General features: G+C 41.5%; 1 pseudogene; it reads left to right on the top strand.

Moving 5' to 3' along the window:
• Positions 1 to 3,444: 3,444 nt before the first annotated feature.
• On the top strand, positions 3,445 to 3,552 carry LOC130320342 (U2 spliceosomal RNA; annotated as a pseudogene).
• The last annotated feature ends 3,948 nt before the right edge of the window (positions 3,553 to 7,500 follow it).

Raw genomic sequence — 7,500 nt, 5'->3', positions numbered from 1 at the left:
TCAGTGCGGCTATTCCCCATTGAAAGATTGTTGCACCCAGGACCCTTAGCACTGGGATATGCTACTCAATACCACTGGCATGGCCAGGTGTAAACAACATCTGACCTTTGTTGTGTATGTAACCATGGAGATTGTGATGTCGCCTAGGCCCACCAAAGAACAGCCTTGTCAGAAGCAGCACTGCCATGAGCAGAAGTAGCAGCACCATAGGTTGTCAAATAAGTTGGATTTAACCAAGACAAGTGAGTCCAATAGGATGCAGGTATGTCCTCTATCCTTACAGCTTCCCGTGGCTGTTGGTTTTATACCGTTTGGGGACAGCCAAGGAGGCGTCAGCAGGCAACACAGGTAAGTGTGTGCTTGTATGTGTGTGTGTGTGTGTGTGTGTTTCCTATGCAGATCCTAAACCCAGTATCAAATGCAAGTAGGAGGAGTAAGAAGGGTTCCTGCCAAAGCCAGGTTATGGATTGCATTTAAAAATGGTCCATCAGAGTGAAATGGACTCCCATCTTCCTGCTTAGCAATAATGATATGGGTTTAGGGTCTGCTGTGTGTACTGGTGGGTGACTGCCACCCAGCCAGAGTGTGTATGGGAGGCTGCCAGCCAGCCTCCCTTCCTACAAGTAATGATGGTGCATGTGAAGGGGACAGCGTTGGTTCCTCCCCTTTCACAGTTATCACTTCTCATCCTTCCTTTTGGCTGGTATTAAATGTGGTGTCTGTTTATATCAGTTTAATATCTGATATGTCCCCTATCTGATAGCATATATTAAATGCACCACCAGGTTTCAGTGTTGGAAAGAAAGATTATCTGTTTATTTGCTGCAGCTGCTTGCTGGCTAGTCCAGTGGGCCCCTACTGCAGGCAATAGACAATAGGTGGTGCCTATGTGCATAGGTGGATAGGACATCAGCTATGAGGCATTTGTTTGTACAAACTGCTGCTCACAACTAATGTTGTAATATAGTGTCTCCATCTGCTGGTGGTATTGAATAAGCAATAGTGCAATGATAGGGTTTGAAAAAGAAGAAAAATAAGAAGCAGCAGCATAGGAAAGAAGGAAAACATGGAGAGAAGAAAAAAAGAAGGTAAAAATGAGGTGAAAACATGTTTAAAAAAGTATTTCCATCTCTCTCTCTCTCTCTCTATATGTATATACATATATATATATATATATATATATATATATATATATTTATTTAAAAGAAAAAAAAATTATATATATATATATATATATATATATATATATATACATATAGAGAGAGAGAGATAAATATATATAGAGATAGATGGGTGGATAGATAGATAGATAGATAGACATACATACACACATACACACATACACACATACATACATACATACATATGTGTGTATTGTTGGAGTTGCAAACATGGGTGCACTTGACAAACTCAGTGCGGCTATTCCCCATTGAAAGATTGTTGCACCCAGGACCCTTAGCACTGGGATATGCTACTCAATACCACTGGCATGGCCAGGTGTAAACAACATCTGACCTTTGTTGTGTATGTAACCATGGAGATTGTGATGTCGCCTAGGCCCACCAAAGAACAGCCTTGTCAGAAGCAGCACTGCCATGAGCAGAAGTAGCAGCACCATAGGTTGTCAAATAAGTTGGATTTAACCAAGACAAGTGAGTCCAATAGGATGCAGGTATGTCCTCTATCCTTACAGCTTCCCGTGGCTGTTGGTTTTATACCGTTTGGGGACAGCCAAGGAGGCGTCAGCAGGCAACACAGGTAAGTGTGTGCTTGTATGTGTGTGTGTGTGTGTGTTTCCTATGCAGATCCTAAACCCAGTATCAAATGCAAGTAGGAGGAGTAAGAAGGGTTCCTGCCAAAGCCAGGTTATGGATTGCATTTAAAAATGGTCCATCAGAGTGAAATGGACTCCCATCTTCCTGCTTAGCAATAATGATATGGGTTTAGGGTCTGCTGTGTGTACTGGTGGGTGACTGCCACCCAGCCAGAGTGTGTATGGGAGGCTGCCAGACAGCCTCCCTTCCTACAAGTAATGATGGTGCATGTGAAGGGGACAGCGTTGGTTCCTCCCCTTTCACAGTTATCACTTCTCATCCTTCCTTTTGGCTGGTATCAAATGTGGTGTCTGTTTATATCAGTTTAATATCTGATATGTCCCCTATCTGATAGCATATATTAAATGCACCACCAGGTTTCAGTGTTGGAAAGAAAGATTATCTGTTTATTTGCTGCAGCTGCTTGCTGGCTAGTCCAGTGGGCCCCTACTGCAGGCAATAGACAATAGGTGGTGCCTATGTGCCTAGGTGGATAGGACATCAGCTATGAGGCATTTGTTTGTACAAACTGCTGCTCACAACTAATGTTGTAATATAGTGTCTCCATCTGCTGGTGGTATTGAATAAGCAATAGTGCAATGATAGGGTCTGAAAAAGAAGAAAAATAAGAAGCAGCAGCATAGGAAAGAAGGAAAACGAGGAGAGAAGAAAAAAAGGAGGTAAAAATGAGGTGAAAACATGTTTAAAAAAGTATTTCCATCTCTCTCTCTCTCTCTATATATATATATATATATATATTTAAAAGAAAAAAAAATTATATATATACATATAGAGAGAGAGAGATAAATATATATATAGAGATAGATGGGTGGATAGATAGATAGATAGATAGATAGATAGACATACATACACACATACACACATACACACATACATACATACATACATATGTGTGTATTGTTGGAGTTGCAAACATGGGTGCACTTGACAAACTCAGTGCAGCTATTCCCCATTGAAAGATTGTTGCACCCAGGACCCTTAGCACTGGGATATGCTACTCAATACCACTGGCATGGCCAGGTGTAAACAACATCTGACCTTTGTTGTGTATGTAACCATGGAGATTGTGATGTCGCCTAGGCCCACCAAAGAACAGCCTTGTCAGAAGCAGCACTGCCATGAGCAGAAGTAGCAGCACCATAGGTTGTCAAATAAGTTGGATTTAACCAAGACAAGTGAGTCCAATAGGATGCAGGTATGTCCTCTATCCTTACAGCTTCCCGTGGCTGTTGGTTTTATTCCGTTTGGGGACAGCCAAGGAGGCGTCAGCAGGCAACACAGGTAAGTGTGTGCTTGTATGTGTGTGTGTGTGTGTGTGTGTTTCCTATGCAGATCCTAAACCCAGTATCAAATGCAAGTAGGAGGAGTAAGAAGGGTTCCTGCCAAAGCCAGGTTATGGATTGCATTTAAAAATGGTCCATCAGAGTGAAATGGACTCCCATCTTCCTGCTTAGCAATAATGATATGGGTTTAGGGTCTGCTGTGTGTACTGGTGGGTGACTGCCACCCAGCCAGAGTGTGTATGGGAGGCTGCCAGCCAGCCTCCCTTCCTACAAGTAGTGATGGTGCATGTGAAGGGGACAGCGTTGGTTCCTCCCCTTTCACAGTTATCACTTATCATCCTTCCTTTTGGCTGGTATCAAATGTGGTGTCTGTTTATATCAGTTTAATATCTGATATGTCCCCTATCTGGTAGCATATATTAAGTGCACCACCAGGTTTCAGTGTTGGAAAGAAAGATTACCTGTTTATTTGCTGCTGCAGCTGCTTGCTGGCTAGTCCAGTGGGTCCCTACTGCAGGCAAAAGACAATAGGTGGTGCCTATGTGCCTAGGTGGATAGGACATCAGCTATGAGGCATTTGTTTGTACAAACTGCTGCTCACAACTAATGTTGTAATATAGTGTCTCCATCTGCTGGTGGTATTGAATAAGCAATAGTGCAATGATAGGGTCTGAAAAAGAAGAAAAATAAGAAGCAGCAGCATAGGAAAGAAGGAAAACATGGAGAGAAGAAAAAAAGAAGGTAAAAATGAGGTGAAAACATGTTTAAAAAAGTATTTCCATCTCTCTCTCTCTCTATATGTATATACATATATATATATATATATATATATATATATATATTTAAAAGAAAAAAAATAATATATATATATATATATATATATATATATACATATAGAGAGAGAGAGATAAATATATATAGAGATAGATGGGTGGATAGATAGATAGATAGATAGATAGACAGACATACACACATACACACATACACACATATGTGTGTATTGTTGGAGTTGCAAACATGGGTGCACTTGACAAACTCAGTGCGGCTATTCCCCATTGAAAGATTGTTGCACCCAGGACCCTTAGCACTGGGATATGCTACTCAATACCACTGGCATGGCCAGGTGTAAACAACATCTGACCTTTGTTGTGTATGTAACCATGGAGATTGTGATGTCGCCTAGGCCCACCAAAGAACAGCCTTGTCAGAAGCAGCACTGCCATGAGCAGAAGTAGCAGCACCATAGGTTGTCAAATAAGTTGGATTTAACCAAGACAAGTGAGTCCAATAGGATGCAGGTATGTCCTCTATCCTTACAGCTTCCCGTGGCTGTTGGTTTTATACCGTTTGGGGACAGCCAAGGAGGCGTCAGCAGGCAACACAGGTAAGTGTGTGCTTGTATGTGTATGTGTGTGTGTGTGTGTGTGTGTGTGTGTGTGTGTGTTTCCTATGCAGATCCTAAACCCAGTATCAAATGCAAGTAGGAGGAGTAAGAAGGGTTCCTGCCAAAGCCAGGTTATGGATTGCATTTAAAAATGGTCCATCAGAGTGAAATGGACTCCCATCTTCCTGCTTAGCAATAATGATATGGGTTTAGGGTCTGCTGTGTGTACTGGTGGGTGACTGCCACCCAGCCAGAGTGTGTATGGGAGGCTGCCAGCCAGCCTCCCTTCCTACAAGTAGTGATGGTGCATGTGAAGGGGACAGCGTTGGTTCCTCCCCTTTCACAGTTATCACTTATCATCCTTCCTTTTGGCTGGTATCAAATGTGGTGTCTGTTTATAACAGTTTAATATCTGATATGTCCCCTATCTGATAGCAGATATTAAGTGCACCACCAGGTTTCAGTGTTGGAAAGAAAGGTTATCTGTTTATTTGCTGCAGCTGCTTGCTGGCTAGTCCAGTGGGCCCCAACTGCAGGTAAAAGACAATAGGTGGTGCCTATGTGCCTAGGTGGATAGGACATCAGCTATGAGGCATTTGTTTGTACAAACTGCTGCTCACAACTAATGTTGTAATATAGTGTCTCCATCTGCTGGTGGTATTGAATAAGCAATAGTGCAATGATAGGGTTTGAAAAAGAAGAAAAATAAGAAGCAGCAGCATAGGAAAGAAGGAAAACATGGAGAGAAGAAAAAAAGAAGGTAAAAATGAGGTGAAAACATGTTTAAAAAAGTATTTCCATCTCTCTCTCTATATGTATATACATATATATATATATATATATATATATATATATTTAAAAGAAAAAAAATTTATATATATATATATATATATATATATATATATACATATAGAGAGAGAGAGAGATAAATATATATAGAGATAGTTGGGTGGATAGATAGATAGATAGATAGATAGATAGATAGATAGATAGATACATACACATACATACATACATACATACATACATACATACATACGTGTGTATTGTTGGAGTTGCAAAAATGGGTGCACTTGACAAACTCAGTGCGGCTATTCCCCATTGAAAGATTGTTGCACCCAGGACCCTTAGCACTGGGATATGCTACTCAATACCACTGGCATGGCCAGGTGTAAACAACATCTGACCTTTGTTGTGTATGTAACCATGGAGATTGTGATGTCGCCTAGGCCCACCAAAGAACAGCCTTGTCAGAAGCAGCACTGCCATGAGCAGAAGTAGCAGCACCATAGGTTGTCAAATAAGTTGGATTTAACCAAGACAAGTGAGTCCAATAGGATGCAGGTATGTCCTCTATCCTTACAGCTTCCCGTGGCTGTTGGTTTTATACCGTTTGGGGACAGCCAAGGAGGCGTCAGCAGGCAACACAGGTAAGTGTGTGCTTGTGTGTGTGTGTGTGTGTGTGTGTGTGTGTTTCCTATGCAGATCCTAAACCCAGTATCAAATGCAAGTAGGAGGAGTAAGAAGGGTTCCTGCCAAAGCCAGGTTATGGATTGCATTTAAAAATGGTCCATCAGAGTGAAATGGACTCCCATCTTCCTGCTTAGCAATAATGATATGGGTTTAGGGTCTGCTGTGTGTACTGGAGGGTGACTGCCACCCAGCCAGAGTGTGTATGGGAGGCTGCCAGCCAGCCTCCCTATCTACAAGTAGTGATGGTGCATGTGAAGGGGACAGCGTTGGTTCCTCCCCTTTCACAGTTATCACTTATCATCCTTCCTTTTGGCTGGTATCAAATGTGGTGTCTGTTTATATCAGTTTAATATCTGATATGTCCCCTATCTGATAGCAGATATTAAGTGCACCACCAGGTTTCAGTGTTGGAAAGAAAGGTTATCTGTTTATTTGCTGCAGCTGCAGCTGCTTGCTGGCTAGTCCAGTGGGCCCCAACTGCAGGCAAAAGACAATAGGTGGCGCCTATGTGCCTAGGTGGATAGGACATCAGCTATGAGGCATTTGTTTGTACAAACTGCTGCTCACAACTAATGTTGTAATATAGTGTCTCCATCTGCTGGTGGTATTGAATAAGCAATAGTGCAATGATAGGGTTTGAAAAAGAAGAAAAATAAGAAGCAGCAGCATAGGAAAGAAGGAAAACATGGAGAGAAGAAAAAAAGAAGGTAAAAATGAGGTGAAAACATGTTTAAAAAAGTATTTCCATCTCTCTCTCTCTATATGTATACACATATATATATATATATATATATATATATTTAAAAGAAAAAAAAATTATATATATATATATATATATATATACATATAGAGAGAGAGAGAGAGATAAATATATATAGAGATAGATGGGTGGATAGATAGATAGATAGATACACATAGATACACATACATACATACATACATACATACATACATACGTGTGTATTGTTGGAGTTGCAAACATGGGTGCACTTGACAAACTCAGTGCGGCTATTCCCCATTGAAAGATTGTTGCACCCAGGACCCTTAGCACTGGGATATGCTACTCAATACCACTGGCATGGCCAGGTGTAAACAACATCTGACCTTTGTTGTGTATGTAACCATGGAGATTGTGATGTCGCCTAGGCCCACCAAAGAACAGCCTTGTCAGAAGCAGCACTGCCATGAGCAGAAGTAGCAGCACCATAGGTTGTCAAATAAGTTGGATTTAACCAAGACAAGTGAGTCCAATAGGATGCAGGTATGTCCTCTATCCTTACAGCTTCCCGTGGCTGTTGGTTTTATACCGTTTGGGGACAGCCAAGGAGGCGTCAGCAGGCAACACAGGTAAGTGTGTGCTTGTGTGTGTGTGTGTGTTTCCTATGCAGATCCTAAACCCAGTATCAAATGCAAGTAGGAGGAGTAAGAAGGGTTCCTGCCAAAGCCAGGTTATGGATTGCATTTAAAAATGGTCCATCAGAGTGAAATGGACTCCCATCTTCCTGCTTAGCAATAATGATATGGG

This window comes from Hyla sarda, unplaced genomic scaffold (genome assembly GCF_029499605.1).
Source record: "Hyla sarda isolate aHylSar1 unplaced genomic scaffold, aHylSar1.hap1 scaffold_22, whole genome shotgun sequence".
Taxonomy (NCBI): domain Eukaryota; kingdom Metazoa; phylum Chordata; class Amphibia; order Anura; family Hylidae; genus Hyla; species Hyla sarda.
Note: the sequence above shows the minus strand (reverse complement) of the source record. Positions and strands in the feature narration are given on the sequence as shown.